The sequence below is a fragment of the Camelus dromedarius genome, chromosome 21 (genome assembly GCF_036321535.1).
Source record: "Camelus dromedarius isolate mCamDro1 chromosome 21, mCamDro1.pat, whole genome shotgun sequence".
Lineage (NCBI taxonomy): Eukaryota > Metazoa > Chordata > Mammalia > Artiodactyla > Camelidae > Camelus > Camelus dromedarius.
In genome coordinates, this window is record NC_087456.1 from 503,579 (window position 1) to 523,950 (window position 20,372).

At 31.1% G+C, this 20,372-nt stretch overlaps 1 pseudogene; it reads left to right on the forward strand.

Moving 5' to 3' along the window:
- LOC116156438 (early endosome antigen 1-like) overlaps positions 1-20,372 on the forward strand; it is a 64,179-nt pseudogene that overhangs the window by 40,440 nt on the left and 3,367 nt on the right.

Genomic DNA, 20,372 nt, shown 5'->3' on the forward strand with positions numbered 1-20,372 from the left:
GATAAAAAAGTCTTAAAATTTACTAATTAAAAGGCATTTTTTTCCTTTAGGAAGAAAAATGGTACTCAGAAGAATGAAAGAAAGAATTAGAAAAGTTTCAAGGGCTACAGCAGCAAGTAATTGCTTTTAAGTACTTGAAGTGTGTTTTTAGTTGTTTATTTTCATTGCTGAAAATTAAGCATAATATTTTTTTGTAAGCAGGTGGCCTGATATGAATAACTTCCTAATTTGTTTCTATGTGTTTAATATCCTGCATGTATACCCGTTTTAATATTAATGAATGCAAATGAATATAACCAAAATATGGGAATCTAAGATATAACTCTTTAAAGGTGTTCCACTAAGCATCATTTACCTATGTGTTGGTTTTTTTTTATATCAGGCTACATTATTCTTATTTTCTGACAATATATCTAAATGTTTAAAAAGTATAAATAAGTTCAGACAACAGTGAAACTCTTCAAAGAATTGGTGACAAATTGGAAATCACTAAAATGTCTGTTAGGAGGGAAAGAACTATTAACTGCGGATAGTTTATATTAGTGGAGATCGTTTGAAAGCATGGGAAAACTCTTGTATTAATGTTAGATTTTAAAAAACTCAATAAAAATTTTTATGTGTCCTTGTACACACACAGATACATATGCTATACAACTTTACAAAAAAAAATACATGAGGAAAAGAAAAGTCACTGTGGTAACAGAAGTGGTTATTTTTAGTGATTTCGTTTGATATCCTAGATTCTATATATATAAATATATACATATATTTCATAATCTTTATAGTTTAATATATTTTCTAAGGAAATGTCTTAATCCAATTACGAGTTTTACACTAAAATTATCTTGACTTTTATACGAAAATTACATAAAGAATCCTAGAATAATTTTACCTAATGCATATATAGTTTTCATTTATAAGAATAAAGTGGATACCCTTTAACAGTAGCTTTAATATTTTTATAAAGGAATTAATAATCCTTTTGCACATTATCTTAGCACATTGTGACTCTTAGTCTTTTTGCCTTTTTTATCTTTTCATCAAAAATCGTCATTCGGACTAGAGAAGAAAAACAAATGGATAAAAAGATATGAGTCTTATTACTATTCAGCTTCTGTAATTGAGGATACATTAAAGAGGTTTTTAGTAATCTAAAATACTTATAGTTTACTTACTCATGTTTTATGTAGATGTTATTAACAATCAGAAATGGGCTATATTGTTTTCTGTACCTGAAAACACAGAGGAAATTGTTTCCTCATTTGAGACAACTGTTTTACATTTAATACATTAAATACATCTTCCACAGTGCAATTGCCTTAATAAGAAATTTACCATTGGGGAAAGTGTATTTTAAATATTGATGATTATTAATAGTCAATATGCTTAAATCAATGTGTAGGAAAATAAAAAGTCAGATACACTGTGAGAAGCCTTATTAAACTCTTCTAGATATATATAATTTTTAGAATATGGAAGTAATGACCAGGTGGTATATTATTTTATTCCTAATGCATGTGGTAAATTAAATCTTATGGAATATATTCTTTATTTCTGCTTCTTTTAAAGACAGTTTATGATCCTGAATTAAAAATTTATGTTTTAAAAGCCATTTTTTAGTAGTGATTGCTTCATGGCCTATTTTAGCTTATGAAAATTTTCAAATATTGTAGGACTGAATCTTACCTGCTAACTTGAGTATTTGCTTTAGAATCTATATTTATAATTGTAATAATTTATCTTATTTATCTGTTATTGGATTTATGGGATTTAAGATGCCATCTATTGCAAGACCTAAAAATCTAATAATATGTTAACATACAAAAAGTCTTAGAGGAACTGAGCTGTATTTAGATCTTTATGCCAGTCTGCTTAGTGTTACCTTAGTGATCTTGAAGAATGTAAGCAGGCCAAAATTTAATTTTCGTCAAAATCTTGCTACTTACCTGACAGATTGTGGCTTTCAGAGATTTTTTTTTTCACATTGGCAATTGTAACAGCATTGTCTTTTCCTTTTAATGCATTTGTCTTTTGTTTTCATTGAGGAGTCTAAACCTGATGGATTAGTAGCTGATTCACCAGCAGGTAACTTTACTTGAAGCTATTGTTTTTTCCATTTTTATTTTTCATCTTTCTCATTCTTTCTTATTTCTTTTTCTCTGATGCCTGCTACGTGAATTTTGTTTTGTGGATACTTCATGGCTCTAAAACAGTGAAGATTAACAGTCATATTCTAGGCTGAGCAGCATGTTTGTTGCCTGTGAACTTCATAATTTAATCAGTTAACGAAAATCTTAGTGTCTCCTTAGATCATTATATTCTGAAGTTATAAACAAAATTCTGGAATATTACATTAATATGGTTGTTTAGTGAAAATTTAAATCTATATTAAAGAGATGCACTCTTTTTCTCTTGAAATGAAGGAAAGATGAAACTAGCATCTTTGTAATGGACTTTAACTGGAGAAATGCTCAATGAATTAATCAGAATTATATTTTGAGGTTAGCTGTTGTATTTAATGTCCCTCTGATATCTCTTTTCTTTGTTAGAATGAAATAGTAGAAGTTTACTGCATATTTTAGTTGATTATTTTACATAAGGCCTTGCTTGTTCTTAAAACATTTCTAATTACATTTCATATTATAGTACATTTTATCAGAGGAGAGAATGTATTCCTTTTTGGTCAGTTGACAGATTTAGGACAATAACTGAAATATGAAATCAAAATAATCTTTAAACAAACATTTATGTCATTTGGGTGTGAATGCTGAGTATTCCTTTCATTTGTTTTATATGTTTGTAAATTATGACTTTGACCTTAAATGAAACATATGCTTAATTCTTGAAATGTGAAGATACTCTGCTTGTAATTGGATAGTAGACTCATGTTGATTGTCTTTAATTACTACAATGATTAAAATATAAGTAATAACAATTAGGAAATGTAATTAATATTGTGTTTCAATAGCTACTGTACTTTTTTTGTAGAACTACAGTCTTTGGAACGACAATTAGAAGAAGCTCAAACAGAAAATTTTAATATTAAGCAAATGAAAGACTTATTTGAACAGAAAGCAGCCCAACTTGCCACTGAAATTGCAGGTAAAATGAATCAGAATTTTTTTTAGCCAATAAATCAGTCTCATTACCTTTTTACCATTGTATGTTTGAGAAATAAACATCGTATTTTAGTGTGATAAAGCATTTGTTAGACTTAATATGGTGATGATTAATGGAATTTAATGGTAAGAGAGTTGCTATAATGATAACAGAGTGCTCTATAAATTGTTTCATTTGTCCTCTCATCTCTGCCTTTCAAAAGACTCACTTTACAGAAGATGAATTTTCTTTTGGGGTATGCTTAAAGATTAACAAGTAACATTTTGAAGAAGTTAAATAATATAGAGTTAGTATTTGTTTATGCTATCAATTACATGTAATTTTTTCAACTACATGCTTTTGGGTAAAATATTATGTATGATTAAGTATACATTAAAATGCTAATTAGTAATTTAGTGTGTGGAATTTACGTAGACAAAGACATTTGATCATTTTAAATTTATCATTTAATGTAATTAGAAGCACAATTTTATTGTATATATTTATAGTTATCTAAGGAATGTGAATTTGAATTAGAGTGATATATATATAGATAGATACAGATATAGCTATGTACTGGAATATAATTTATAAAACTGTTCTTCTCTAAAGTTAATGTCATGAAACTAATATTTATATAACTATCCTTAGTTAGATATAAAGTCAAAATATGATGAAGAAAAGAGTCTTCGAGAAGCTGCTGAACAAAAAGTGACACATCTGACAGACCAATTAAATAAAGAGGCAACTGTAATTCAAGATCTGAAGACTGAACTGGTAATTTAGAAACCATTATTAGACTATAAACCTTATTTGAAATTGAAAAATAAAATATGTACTCTGATGAAACTTTTTAGAAATACAGCTTGAGTAAAATGGAGGAAATAAATTCTCCATAGTTTTACCACCTACATATATGATTTTTAAAGTAAAAATTGAAGTTTACAATACATAATTTATGATGTTAACATTCTTATTGTTTCTGTCTTAATATTATCTGTCTTACTTAGTAGTTTTCATATCTGCATCTCTGATCTTACCGTCCTTTGAACTTTGTTTTATAAATCCACCTACTTTTAGGATACTTTTCTAGCTTCGATTTCAGATTGGACAAGTGTAACATCAAGTCATCATATTTCCTCCATAACTATATTTATGTCACTGGTACTACCCATTTTCAGCACTCTCCCCAGGCTTAACAACCTGGGATCTGTTCTTGCCTCCTTCCTGTCCTTTATTTAGTACTTAATAGATATATGAATAAATGAATCAACTATATTGAACCTGCAGCAGACTCTAATTATGCTTATATTTGCTCCTCCTTCATTTTATTACCAGTTTCCTAAGATAGAAAATGAAAGAATTTAGCATTTATCAAGTGATTGTTATTACCAGTGAGTGTACTTTGCGAAGGAAGGGAAAGCAATTAAAGCACTGAGGACAACTGTGAATTTGCTAGTTTGCACGTTGAGTGGTAATACTATTAAATATGAGGCAGAGCGGGAAAAGGAGAGGACTGTTGAAGGGAAGACATTAGTGTTTGATGTTCGGAATCTAATAATTGACATTAAAGATTATTTTTATTTTGATTTCTTTGTAGTAAAATTATTTTAAAAATATGTTATTTTAGTTTCACTGTAATTTTTAATTGAAATGGAAATGTGTTGCTTCATAGCTTCGGAGACCTGGTATAGAAGATGTTGCTGTGCTAAAGAAAGAACTGGTCCAAGTTCAAACGCTAATGGATAACATGACCTTGGAACGTGAGAAAGAATCTGAAAAACTCAAAGATGAATGCAAAAAGTTACAAACAGAGTATGCTAACTCAGAGGTAATGAAGTTCACTGCACTTATATGAGATTATTGTTAACTTGTTTAGTGTATACTGTTGAGTAAAGCCAGGATTTGAGATTTTTTTCTGAAGACCTATCAAACAGTATTTGCCTTTCTTTCATTTGGTCTGAGTAATATTTGTATATAGTCAGTATGGTTTGATAGTATTATTTATTTTTGTTTTATGAAGCTAGAAACTTAGAGACGAATGTTTGCATTAAAGAGTATTATTCTATTTAACAAATGGTATATTGTGGAGAAATGATATTTAAAGTTAAATTTGCTCCAGGCTAGTTAATAAGTTTTAATTGAATTTACCTAAATTCAGTTTGGGTAAAGGAAGTGTGATTTAATTTTCTTCAATTGTATTACCAATATTTAGAAAAAAATATTCAAGAAAGGCTTATTTTCTAGTAGACTTGTTTTTTGTTTATCAATTATTGAATTATGTGGTTGAAAGGAGTCTTAAAAATCATCCAGTCTAACACTGCATCCAAGAATCCCCTTTATAGCATCTCTGGTAAGTGATCTACAACTCTTGCTGGGTGATACATTTCTTCATAAGTCAACCATTCCATTGAGTTGACATTTGTTTCCCTGTAATTTGCATGCACAGGTTCAGTTTTCAGCAATTACACAGAATAAATTGTTCTTTTTTTCCACATGAAATATTTGAAGACTATTCATATTTACTCTGAGTTTTCTGTCTTCCAAGATAAACATTCTCAGTTTCTTCTATTGCTCACGTGACTTTGGCCTGTAAATCCCTTATGTAATTATGTCAGTGTATGACAAGCTCTGGGATATGTAGTAAATATTTCTCTTAAAAATGCTAGCCTTTGTTCTTTTTTTATTGTATTATAGGAGATATTTTATTATAACTACTACTATGTGCAGTTCTTAAGCTCCCTTATGTGATGTGGATGTTTGTTTTTCATGTTTTCAGTTTAAAAAGTTAAGTTGTAGTGATATTTTAATTTGCATCTCTTAGAGTTTTTCAGCTTGTGATCTAAAAGCCACTCTATTCATAATTGGTAACATATTAATAAGCCAATGAAGTATAAATATTATAGATAACGTATGTCACTCTTTAGTTTACTTCCTCCTATATCTTATCAATGGGGGAATGGTAAAAGTTTATGGTATAACACATATAGGCATGTGAGAATTTATGATGCTTAACACTTCAGACTTCATGAACCTCAGGTGTAGATTTCCCAAAAGTGATCTTTGTAGCCCAGTGACATTTAATCTCACAACTTTTCAAACAATTTCAGGGAGTTCATGAATTTATCAAAGCCAGATGAAAGCTCCCAATGTATAATTAAGGAGAGTCTGAATCAAAGAATCTCATGAGGAAAAGCCTGATTCAAACAATGCTAAAGTAGAAATACTTGAACCTAGGTGAATCTAGTCATTTATTTCTGTGGTTCAATAAGAATTACTTTTAATTAAATATGCCTGATTACTAGTATTTCTCAAATACTAGTAAAAAAAAAGTTACACTCTTTTGATTAAAAAATTCCTTTAATGTTATTTGAAATTTCAAAATAAGTGTAATAGGGTGACTAAAATTGAATCACAGTAATGGTAGTTTTAGAATACATCTATTTTAATGTGCAATCCTCTTTGACCTTTTCCAACTGAGAATTATGGAGTTATACATACACATCTTATATAAGTAGAGTTTCACCAAAGAGAATAAACTTACATATTTTGGGAAAAATATATGTGGGAAAATATATCTAAGTAATATTTTACTTAAGGATTACTCTATATGGGACGGTGTAGTTCAGTGGTAGAGTGCATGCTTAGCATGCCTAAGATCCTGGGTTCAATCCTTAGGCCCTCCATTTAAATAAAAAAATAAACCTAATTACCCCCCCGCAAAAGAATTACTCTAAGTTTAATATGGAGGATTTTTATAAATTTGTTTTTATTCATGTAGATTAAAATATGTTTATATATAATGAGAATAGGTCATTAGAGATGAGAAAGTTTTAACTAGACATAAAAGATTTGAGGTGAAAGGGTTTAGTATCTTCCCACATTGTCCACCTGTCAACATGGGTGATGAAACAATGATTTGTTTTAATTTAAATTTTTTTTTTAAATATAGTCAGTTTACAGTGTGGTGTCAAAGTCTGGCATGATGTTCAGTCGTACACATACATACATATGTTCCTTTTCAAATTTTTCATTATAGGTTACTATAAGATACTGAATATAGTTCCCTGTGTTACACAGTATATATTTGTTTATCTATTTTATATGTAGTAGTTAGTATCTGCAAATCTCGAAATCTCAATTTATACCCCTTGGTAATCATAAGTTTGTTTTCTATGTCTCTGGATCTGTGTCTGTTTGGAAACAATGATTTATTTTTTTCTCTAGAAAAGATATTTCTGAGAAAGAAGAAAAGTGGCTTAGAAATCCATTCTTCACATTTTAATTTCTTTTAAGTTTTCCTAAAATGTATCTTTCTAAGTGTTTTGAAATAAATTTTAAAATACAGGGATTTGTTCTTTCAGGGTAATTGATTTAATATTTCATCATATTTTTAATAAAACAAGGATACTATTTACTTGCTGTTCAGTTAATAAATATGTAGTGATCAAGACCTCAGATTATGCTGAAATATTTTGAATAGCTTTAGGAAATAGTAGCTTGAGAGTCAGAGCAGTATATTGTTATTAGAAACAAACTCTTTTTGAGCACTTAGGTTTTGGACACTATGCTAGGCACTTTAAATATGTGGTTTCAATTGTTTCTTTTATCCCTGTAAGTTAAGTATTAAGTTTGTTTTAACCATGTAAGTTAAGTACTAAGTTTGTTTTATGTGTAGGGAATTTGGGCTCATTGAAGTTAAATAACTCATTCAAGGCCATGTACCTAATATAAAGAAGGTAGCATTAGATCCCAGGTTGTATACAAAGCCCGTGTTCTTTTTGTATCATGTTATCTCCCATTTTAGGTGATCTGATGATTGCCTTGTAAGTAAATTTGTGCTATTAATCTTTACTTAATACTTATTATTATTACTTTTTAAATTTTGACATATTGTATTGAATATAGCTTAAATACCTTTGAGTTGTGTCTCATACCATTTCCATATGAAAAAAATTACCGTCTTAATCTTCCATCTCATTTATTTGTTTATAACTCTTTTAGCTTCTGCTTACTCTTTAAATATATGACATTTATTTTATTAATTTATTAAAATTCCATTCTATTTATTCTCAGTTAAACATGCTAATAAATTATAGCACTGAAGGAACTTAATAGAAAAAAATTTTATTTTTTATATTACTGCTTTAACTGAACCTAAATATTGACATCAGAAACAAAACACATTAAAAGAATTAAAGAAGTGAAAAATGCAGTGGTTTATTTGATATTTCTAGTTTAGGCTGAAGATATATAATCTGGTGTACATTGTTAAATATGTTCCATTACTGTCATTGAAAATATACCTTATGCATTTGTAGACAGTTCATTTTTTTGGTCCAGATATTTTAAAAGGCATATAGAAAAATAACTCATTTTAAAGCATTTAAAAGGGCTTTATAAATAATTAGCTATTCTTTAGATCAGAAATTAAGGCTTTAAAGGTTAATAAAAGTATTATTTCCAAAAATCTGCATTTTTGAAAATATCAAAATGGTAATCAGCTTATTTGGTGTGGTCTTTAATGAAATGATTCTTTAAAAATTTTATTTCTATTCCAAATATACTCATTTGAGTCCTAATTTTTAAAGCTAAAAAGTTTAAAAAGATACAAAATAAGTAATATTACACTCATGCATAGTTATGAAAGAGCATTTGAATAACTTTTAAAAGTATGCTAGTGTAAGATCAGAGATTAGTAGTGTGTTTGGACTTTTTATCGTGTGTTCAATGTGTACTTTTGTCAGTCTTGTCTTCCACCTTTCATCCATTTTTTTTTTTTCTGCTTTCTAATGGAGATGCTTAAACTTGAGGTAATGTGTTTTTGGAAGGCTTTGAATAATAGTAATACTTCTAATATAGCACCTTCTTTCATCGTATGGCAAATTTTGTGTTTCAAGGCAATATAAGAACTTCAAAGATATACTCATTTTTGTTTTATTAACCAAGCAAACTTTTAACCATCTTTAAAATAATTATTTGCTAAGAGTAGTAGAATTTGAGGACAATAATTATAATCCTAAAGCACTAGCAGGATGTTTGCTTGAAATATCATTCTTTAATTCTTTTGTAATTTATAGTTTTCTAGTAAAATTTGATGTTAAATTCAATAACATGGCTTCAAGGGAATGCAGGCTATTTTATAGGATCTTATATACTGTTTTCATGGGAACAAATATTTGTTAACTTCTAGGATATAGAGTCACTCATCCCTTTAGTGAGTATTTTTTGAATGCCTGAGTGCCAGCAACTATTTTAGGTGTGGGGAGTACAAGAGTGAATTAAACAGAGTGCCTGCTCTCATAAAGCTTATCTTCCTTTAGCCAAATAATATGTAAGTAAACCAAATCATGATAGAAAGTCGGTTCATGCAAAGTGCTATAAAGAAAAACAAAGCAAGATACAGGCAGTAGTGGGGCTGGAAGTAATATGGGACAGTTTTAGAATGATCAAGGAAGATATCCTCAACGAGGTTACATGGGAAAGAATGAAGTAAGCAAATAGTATGGTGAGTAACTGGGAGCAGCATTCTCAGGAAGAGGGAATGCAAGTGTTACAGCCTCCGGGCACAGATGAGCTTCGCCTGTTAACTAGTAAGGAGTGTCAGTGTGGCTTGAATCTTCTTTGTTTGAATTTCACCATAGTGATAACTAAATAGTGAATGTATTTATTTTCTTTGAAAATTTTGTCTTTCTTCAATCTGTATTTTTTCTTAACTAGAAACATAATACATGATCATTGTAAAAAATTAAAATGACTCATATTGTGCAGTGGAGAAAGTGAAAGTTTCCTGTAATTCACTCCCGTTTCTCCTCTTCCCCACAACTAAAATGTACCTTTAGGTATATACTCTTCCCACATCTTTTTTCCCTCTTTGAGTAAATTAAATTTAAAAAAATTCTTGCTTTTATATTTTTAAAAATATGAATTATAATTTAAAAAAATACATATTTAGTGTACAAAGGATACATTATAAAATTATGTATAAGAACATATCTAAAAGCTATAAAAATAACAAAATTGGGATATGTTTTCTTTGTTTAGTTTCTTCTGCATTTTGGAATTTATCAGCAAGATAGACATGTTACATCTTACAGACTTTAAAGTGGAATCAGGGTATTTTAATGAAATATACTCAAAATTTGCACTTTAGTACATACTGTTTATTATTTCTGTTTATTATGTGCGAGATACTCTAGTCATTCCTTTGATAGGATATTTACAAGTAGGGATTTAAATATAATTTCTTTTCTTGTGTGATAAGTAGGCATTTGTGTTACATGATTAAAACATAGTAATTTGAAATAGCCAGGTTGTTTTAATGTTTTTATTAATATCCATAGTGTTGCTAATAGAAAATGATTCTGAGATTCAGAGTTGTTAGATACAGCAATTTGAAGTAAACTCTTAATACCTATAACCATGTGAAGGATGCATGACCATTTTAAGACAGAAGGTGTTAGGATATACTTTAAATTGAACACAGTTAAAAAGACATGAATATTTAAACATTCCCTTTTTTGAAATATATGATATATATATATATATATATTTTTATACATATATTTTCCATAAAAGGTAAGGCCATGAACATATCTCAGACATGCTGCCATTCCCCAAAACATTTTCAAACCTCTTTTAGTTGACTTTAAACCAGTTGGGAAAACACTCAGAAAACTAGTTTCATTAATTTATGGTTATTAAATAAGATAAACCCAAGTGTTTGATCATTCAGTTCACCTACCTTGTTTACTAGTTTGTTTCTAAAACTTATATATTCATCCATTTATAGTGGATTTGGTTTTGTCACTAGTGAGAATCTTTAAAAAGAAAAAAGGTGCCATGCATTCTGGAAGGGTTTCCAAAAGAAACAGCAAAAGATCTTTTGGCATTATTTTTATAATAAATTAGTAGCCTTCTAAGGTTTCCCCCTTGAAGATGAAAGTACTCATTTGTAATATATTATATAGTAACTGCTGATGTATTTGTTAAAATTTTTAAAAAAGTTTACCATATTCATATTATAAAGTTTATTTACTAACAATGTAAACAATGAATTAGAAATACAAAGTTCTTTTCAGTTGTAGGAAACCATACTTTAAAAACAGTACTTAGTCTCTGTAGTGGTTAAAACTTTCATGTATAGAAAGTTTGTATTTCCAAGATCTTTGCTTATCTTCCTCTTATATTATTTACTAAATGATCAAATCATTGTTTCAATAATAGACATTAATTTTATTTAAAAATGTTAAAATGTATTAAAGCAAATTCATGTCCAGCTATTATCCATGATCATAGTGTGATCCAGGTTAGTGAAACTACATATAATTTCTGTTTGATAACTTCTATTGACAGGTACTTTCAATTACAGTGAAAAAGATGATTCACCACCTTTAAAGGTGTTTCTGTGTTGGTTGTTTGCATTTAACATGATTTTGAAGTAAAAAGAAAAGGCTATGCTATAGAAGTTGGGAGAAAATACAGGCATGACTTGCATATCCTTTTTAAATTCAGGATTAAAGTATAGAATTTAAAGCCAGTAAATTCAAGTTTGCAGTTTGATGCTTACTTCAGACACATAAAATAGGATGTCAACTTTTCACTTACTGTATTATTAAATAAAGTTGTTCATTTTGGATAAATTTTAAAAATTAATTTTCAGTCAAAGAAGTTGTGGGGTGGCAGTAGAGGGTGGTAAGATAAAGAACCAAGTTGAAATTTCTAAGGATTATTTCAATTTAACAACAACAATGACAAAAATCTATGGAATCTTAAAACCTCTGGATGCTTTCATTTCCTTTTTCATTTTAGTTTGCTCTAATTTTTTCTTTTTTTTTTTTTCTTTTTAGGCCACAGTAAGCCAGCTGAGAAGTGAACTTGCCAAACGCCCCCAGGAAGTTGCTGTATATGTGCAGGAACTACAGAAACTTAAAAGTTCAGTTAATGAATTAACACAAAAAAATCAGGTGAGAATTTAAAAACTATATATAATGGGGAAGTGATTTTGTATATCTTAAATTTTAATCTTGTGTATGTTATTTATATATTGGCACAGTACAGTGTGAGTTTTTTTTTTTTTTAATGTTACATACATTCACACTGTTACGCAACCTGTCTCCAGAACTCTTTTCATCTTGGAAAACTAAAACTATACTCATTAAACAGTATTAAACAATTCCCCATTCACTGTCTCCCCTGACCCAAACCTTTTTTACTTTCTATATCTATGAATTTACTATTCTAAGTAACTCATATGAGTGGAATCACAGTATTTGTCTTTTTGTGCCTGGTTTAGTTCACATGGGATAATGTCCTCAAGGTTCATCCATGTTGTAGCCTGTGTCAGATTCTCCTACCTTTTTAAGGATAAATAATATTACATTGTACGTGTGTTATCATATTATCTATTCATCTGTTGATGGATACTTGGATTGCTTCCTTCTTTGGGCTATTGTGAATAGCGCTGCTTTGAACATGGGTATACAAATATCTGTTTGAGACCCTGCTTTCAGTTCTTTTGGGTATATACCCAGAAGTGGAATTGCTGGATCAGATGGTAATTGTTTTCAATTTTTTGAGGATTTCACCGTACTGTTTTCTATAGTGGCTGTATCCTTTTAAATTCCTATCAGCAGTGTACAAGGATTCAACAGTTTCTCCATATCCTTGCCAAAATTTGTTATTTTCTGTGTTTATTTTTGTTTTTGTTTTTTTTATAGTAGCCATCTTAATGAGTGTTAAGGTGGTATCTCATCATGGTTGATTTGCATTTCCCTAGTGATTAGGTTGATGAGCATCTTTTCATATGCTTGTTGGCCATATAATTTTAGTTGGGTTGTTTGTGTTTTTGTTGAGTTGTAGGAGTCCTTTATATGCTTTCGATATTAATCCCTTATTGGATACATGATTTTGCAAATATTTTCTCTCATTCTTTAGGTTGCCTTTTCACTCTGTTCATTGTGTCTTTTTGTAAAGGAAAAACACTCCTGTGTGTCTCCTCTACTCTCAGTACTGTACCGCAACTTCACATCTGACATCAGATGTGTGGGTGTTCTGTATATCAACAATTCTGCGACACCAGCTGGGTGTCCGACAGTTTAACTCAGTTCTTACACTATTTACCTGGATCTGGCATCAGATTAAGGGTGCAGTCCCACCAGCCTGTGCCTGAACACCCGTACCTTCCCCACACCCCAATTCAGACACCAGTTCAAAGTCCATCTTGTTACTTGTACTTCTGAGCAACTGGCTATAAATGGGAGGTTCCCAGGCCTCTGCCTCTGGTTCAATTAATTTGCTAGAGTGACTCACAGAACTTGGGAAAACATTTTACTTATTACATGACTGGTTTGTTATAAATGACTATAACTCAAGAACAGCCAGATGGAAGAGATGCATAGGGCAAGATACGTGGGAAAGTATATGAAGCTTCCATGCTTTCTCTGGGAGCTCTCCACACGTTCATCAACCTGAAATCTCTCAAATTTCTTTCCTTCTTTACATAGGCACAGATGATCAAATCACTGGCCATTGGTGATTAAATCAACCTTTAGCCCCCCTCTTCTCTCCCTGGGGAGCAGGTAGGGCTAAAAGTTCAACCCTTCCTTCAAGTTTGGTGCCCCTAGCACCCGCCCCCATCCTTAGAGCTTTCTAAAGAATCACCTCATTATTAAAAACTCATAGGTGGCTGAAGGGGGCTTGTTATGAATAGCAAAGGATATCTTTATTGCTCTTATCACATAGGAAATTCCTAGGGTTTTAGGAGCCCAGTTCCAGAAATGGGGACCAGGACCAAATGTATATTTTACAGTATCGCACCTTGGATGCACAGAAGTTTTAGATCTAATCCAATTTGTCTGTTTTTACTTTTCTTGCCATGTTTTTGGTGTCATATCCAAGAAATCATTGCCAAATTTTGTCATGAAGCTTTTCACCTGTTTTCTTCTAATAGTTTTGTAATTTTAGATCTTTGATCCATTTTGGAAAAATTTTTTACAGCATAAGGTAAGGGTTCAGTTTCTTTCTTTTGTATTAGGATATCCAGTGTTCCTAGCACCAGTTGTTGAAAGGACTGTCCTTTTTTCTATTGAATGGTCTTGGCACCCTTGTTGAAAATCATTTGACCATGTGTGAGTATTTATTTCTGGGTTCTCTATTCTTATTCTGTTGGTTTAGATGTCTTTTTAAATGTCAGTACCACATTGTTTTGACTACTGTAGCTTTCAATAAGTTTTGAAATCAGGAAGTGTGAGACCTCCAACTTTGTTCTTATTCTGTATTTTTTTGTAATGTTAATATTTTCCACTTTGTTTCTTTAAAGATGAGCAACAGATAATATTTACTTTGGAGGCAGGGCAGGCATGGTATTAATACTTTTTCCCCCCATGTCTTTACTTTTTTGTTGGTGGAATAATAGGGAGTTATTAAATCTTTTTACTCAAAGGTATGGTGAATTTCTTGGCTTTGCTTTAAATAACTTGAACCTAGTATTCTGATGAAATATAACAAGGAAAAATCAAGGCAGAAAGTAACATGGTAGAAGGGAAAAAGAGATGAGAATAATTGGTTGTAAATAGTAAGCTTCTTGTCACAGCCAGGTGAATGAACTTGGGAGCACATCCTCCAAGTCTTGTCAAGTTTTCAGAGACTGTAGTTCTGGCCCATGGCTTACTATAGTCTAAGAGAGACCTTGAGGTTGAACCATCCAGCTAAGCTGTTTCTGAATTCCCTGACCCTCAGAAAATGTGTGAGATAATAGATAAAATTTTCAGCTCCTAAGTTTTGGGGTGTTTGTTGCTTGTGCCCTTGCACAGTATTTCTCAAACTTCTTGATCTCAAGACTGCTTTATATTCTCAAAAGTGTCATGAACCCCGAAGAGCATTTATTTATTTATTTTTTTGGTTGCATCTATGGACAGTTATGTCAGAAATTAAAATAAACTAAAAATATATGTTCATTATTTTATTTAGAAAACAGTAACCATTAGATATTAACATAAATAACAAAAATCTTATTAAAAATGTCTATTTTCCAATATAAAAAATAGTGGTGGTAGTTTACATTTTTTCAGTCCTCTTTAATGTCTAGCTAATACAGGACAGATGGATTCTTCTATCTGCTTTTACCTTTAATCTGTTGTGATATGGTTGAAGTGTGCATAGAAAACTTAGTTTTACACAGATGTAGTTGGAAAAGGGAGGACTAAATAGCCTTTTCAGATAATTGTAGCTATTTTTATTTGATATTGTACTAAATTAGATAAGGTATAGTTTCTCAAAAGTTAGTTGCAGTGTAGATTCTGAAACCATATCAATGCAGTTTTTGTACTTTGTAACACTGAAATTCATTCCTCTGTCTTGCCTTTTGAATAGACCTTTCCTATGCATGATTTTTATAACATAATGCATTAGTCATGTGAAAAATACTGGTTCACTGAGTTATGCAGATTTCCCAGATATTGAACAGTTCACTGTACAGTATAAAACAAGTTACATTTGTCAACATCACCATCAATCTCAGTACAGGCTTTAAGCATAAGGAAGTGTCAAGCTCATGGTGGTAGATACAAGTTTTCCAAAATTCTAAGCTTCATCTTGAAGCTTCAGTTTTATCATTGGCAACCAACGGGATCACTTCTATTCTTTGACATGACAGATTCTCTTCCTACCCAAGTCTGAATAATGATAGTTCGTCCGTGATTCTTTCCAGTTGAAATAGCGTTTCAAGGAAAAAAGCAACTAGCTCAATTGCATAAATGCTTTTCTATGTGACAATTACATTATTCTTTGGTATGCAGCCAAAGTGATCCATATATACTTCCTATTTTTTCACACAGTTTTTCTTTTTTCTTGTTACAAATACTGCAGCTATGAACTTTCACCATAAATCTCATGCATTTGTGCAGGAATTAAATTGTTATGTACTCTCATGTGAAATTGCTGGGCTACTGGCTACATACATACTCATATTTACTAGGTGATCCCAAACTGTTTTCCAAAGTAATTATACTAGTTTACCATTTTCTATTTCTCCATCAACACTTGGTGCTGACTGATTTTTAAAATTTAATCTTTTTATGGCTGATAAAAACCTCCCTGCCTCCCTGTCCCTCCTTTTTTCTCCTGTCAAACTCTATGTAGAAAACATCTACATACACTTTAGTTTTATCTTTGTCCCTCAATTTGATTTTTAATTTCTTTTGAGATTAGAGTTGACCTTCTGCCTCTTGGAAGTTGGCCAGATGTGTACATGCAGCAGATGTTTATGATCAGTGTAGTTTGTTACGTATTTCTGAAACATCAAACCGTTAATATTTATGAAACAAACATCATATATATATATTATATATATATATATTCACACATGCCTATATACGTGCACACACACTGTTAAAGGAAGTACTCTGTCTATTTTATGAGCACTACAGGGAATCAAGATGGTTTAGTGTGGTAAAAATGGAATTTTTTATTAGGGGATAAGAGGATTTTCTACTAATCTTAATAATCTTTACAGAAGTGTAATACTTGACAATTTTTTTTCAAAGTGTTTTCTTGCTTAGGATTTTTTTCACCAGTTAGAGCAGGAGCAAGCAGAGAGGTGCATCTATCGCTCGCTCTCTTTTTTTTTTTTTTTTTTTGAATTTTTGCCTTCTGCCTCCCTCGCCACTCCTCACCCTTTGTCCTTGATAAATCATAATTGTTGACAGTGGTGATATCCAAGTGTTGTAAATTTGGAAATCTCTATGCTTGGTCTTTTGAAGGCTATTACATGAAATGCCTTGGCAGCTTTTGTGGGTCATAGGCAGCATCAGAGTGGATAGATTACATTTTAAAATATAATGAATGGGAAAAATAGTTGCTTTTATGTTAATGTCAAGTTCTCAGCATTAAGCCAGTGTTTTTTTTAATTACTGACTTGGAAAACTTAAAAACGAGAGGAATATTGAGGGAGCCTCCTTCTTAGTTTCTAATAAGAATCATATTCTGACATTTAAACAATTCTGCAGCTTAGTTTAACTATTTCTGTATGATTCTGAACAAAATCATATGTTTATTTAAAGCTACTAATGTGATTAACATGGGTCACTGTAAGAGACTGACTGTTTTCTGGGTTACACCTCTTATCCATTTTCCATTCTTCATTGCTCTCCACTTTCCAACGGTCCCAGTATTAAGGTGCTCATAGGCCAGAGCGAGAGCCAGATGTGGCAAGTAGTTGTATCGCTGTGTATTACCACTGTGTTGCCAAGTGGTATACTGACATGAACAGAATAGTACAGTGGTCAAAAGCCCGTTTAAATCTCAGCTTTGCCACTAACTGGTTGTGACACACAACCTCTTAAAGTGTGTTTCCTCTTCTGCTAAGAAGTACTGTTATATCCATTTGCCTCTTAGGATTGATGTGAGTATTGAATACATTAATAGATGTTAAAGTGCTTAGACTAGTGTCTGGCTTTTAGAAAGCACCTCAATGAATATTTGTTGTCACTGTTTTTATTTGGAAGTGTTGTGATGCCGAGTTGGATCAAGACCACGGTGGATGTTTTCCTATCTTACTGACTAGTAAATCAGGAAAGGCGTTTGTAGAAGACAACTTTATTTAGCTTAGTCTTTAGGGATGCTAAGGAGCGTATCATGTGGCAGAGGGGTTAATGGCATTTCATTTTAGAGATAGATATATCTATAGAAGGCATGGGAACATGTAAGAGCACAAAATACAAGATGTTGGAGAGCTACAAATAGTTAATTTGTTCTTTCTCACAAAGCTGTTTTGAGGAACAAATGAGATCCCTGAAACTACTCTGTAAGCTCTCAAGCTATAAAAAATACCATTCTTTTTGCATTTCTTCTCATTACCTGGCTAGTAACAAGTGGATAATAGAGCCTAATACAGGGAAATTGTCTCTGTAAGAAAATACGTTGAAAGAACAATTGGTGAGGAAATCAAAAGAGGACTGGACATTCAGAAGGAAAGACTTTTGCCTACTCAAATGATAATTGTTATAAACCAATCTTAACATTCATTTTATATTTTAAATTTGAATAGTATAAGTTTGGAGGAGCATGAATTGACTCACTGAGTGTCTGAATTGTGTTGTGGAAAGTTTATTGGACTTAGAATCATAATACGTGACTCTGCCACCTGGCCAAGTCATATCAAGCTTTTGACTTTAGCTTCTTCATCCATACAATGGGGATGATAATGTCTATCTCATTTTTTGTTGTAAGGATTGATATAGAGAAGAGAATGTGCAATTATTGATTTCCTTAATGGATTCTACTGCATTAAAAAATCAATCTTCAAAAACCATGTTTTCACTATACTTTTTGCTTCAGATTCTATGGGAAGATGATAATGAGAATGAAAAGTTTGTCATACTAAATTCAGTTAGCCTTTTGCATGTAAAAATTACATCATGTGAGTGTATTAGTTTCTTTTAAAAAGAAAGTAAGTGATTTAGGTTCTTTTAAAATTTAATTAGCTCTCATCTGTGCAGTAAAGCAGGAAGATTTTGATTAATTTTTTAGGCAAGTGAATTTTAAACAGTCAATGGTTGTTATGTATTTTTTGCTTCTTAAAGAGCGGAGCTGTCTGAGGGATTATGTGTAGAACTAGTGGGATTACTTGGTTACTTTAAGCCTATGGGGAAGAAGACTTACTACCTCATTACTAGCCTTAATTTTAATAGCATTAAAAAAAATTATATCCCACCCAAGTTCTCAGTATTAGTGTGGTTGCATTCATAAAATTTAGTAACTTGGACTTTTCTTCAAAAAGATACAAGATATCTATAATGATCAACGAATAGATTTAGCTTACGAATTCTAAAATAAATGTTATCTTCTTAAAAGTAGAAAATTATGTCAAGAAAGATGTGGAGTTACTAACAAGACACAAATGTTTATATAAAAAAAGAATTTTCCTAATATACAGATTGACTCAAAGTTACTATTTTTTTCTCTAGTCTTTTGGCTCTGTCTCTTTTTTTCTGTTTCTGTTGGTTGGTCAAGACACATCTCTGCTAATTTTGCCCAGAATTTATGGTTGTTCTTTTTACTTTGTCTCCCATCTTCTCTTTGTTATATATATACTTATATCATCTTTCTGACATTGCTTTTTCTATAGTATATTCCTACTTGGTAATTTATATTAACGAACTTCTCAGACGGGTGTTCAAGAATCATTACTGCTGCCTGCCTTTCCCACTTTGGTACCTAGACTTATTACTCCCCTCGAGGTAATAAATAGCATTTGTTATTTTCCCTCATGCAACTTGTTTGTTCCTTTGTGACTTTATCTATTTATGTCTTCTTGTATAGAGCAGATAGCATGAGTCATGTCTACCTATTGCTTAACTCCTCTCACCACTTTACCAAGTTAAAAGTTTATTTTCATGTGATTTTTAACTTACTAGTTAGTCCCACTCAACTTTACTCATTTTATTTAAGACTATATACTCAAGAAATTTAACACAGCTTTTCTATTAATCCATTTTTGCCTATGCATTATGTTTCAACTTTGTTAGAAAAGTTTTTTTTTTTTGATATGTGTGTTTCATTTAGATTAGTCTGTTTAAAGGTCAGAGGCTTTGCTAGTCCTCCACTACATCTGTAGTATCCCCTTCTAGCACACTGCATATAAAAAGTGAGCATTATAAATGTCCATGATTGACTCATCAGGTGCTCACCGTGGCTTCTTATCCTGGCTATCTTTGTTACAGAATTGAGTTAAAATTCTAATCCATACCTTATGTGTACATATGATGACTTAAAAATGTTCAATATTAATTGTAACAACCCCACTAAGACCAGACTTTGACATTTGATTAGGCTGACTGATCCAGATCTTTGATTGGAGGTGTCAGTTTTTATACTTTATACTTGATAGTACTGAGTAAAATAACAAAACATGAGATAGGTTAGTGAAATTTTTAGATCACTGTTTTTACATACCTAGAAAGAACTCTGAATTACTCCTAAAAATAGTGTTTGTTAAGAAGAGCAAAAACTAGGAATCAGTAGAATCAGGCATACTACAGCAGTGAATGGTATTGTTATGCTAAAACTCTTACCAACTATGAAATTGTAAAGCCAGAAATCAGAATTGCTGAGGTATATTGTTATGTAAAACAATTTTTGATGATAGAGGAGTAGTTTTAATTTTTAAGTCAAATGAGAGAATGTAAATATTTTGCATACCTTAAAGAGTCTAGTTAGTAGATTTTAGTGTTTTCATTTTATGTCAAAATTTTGTTAGTAGTTCTTATTACACT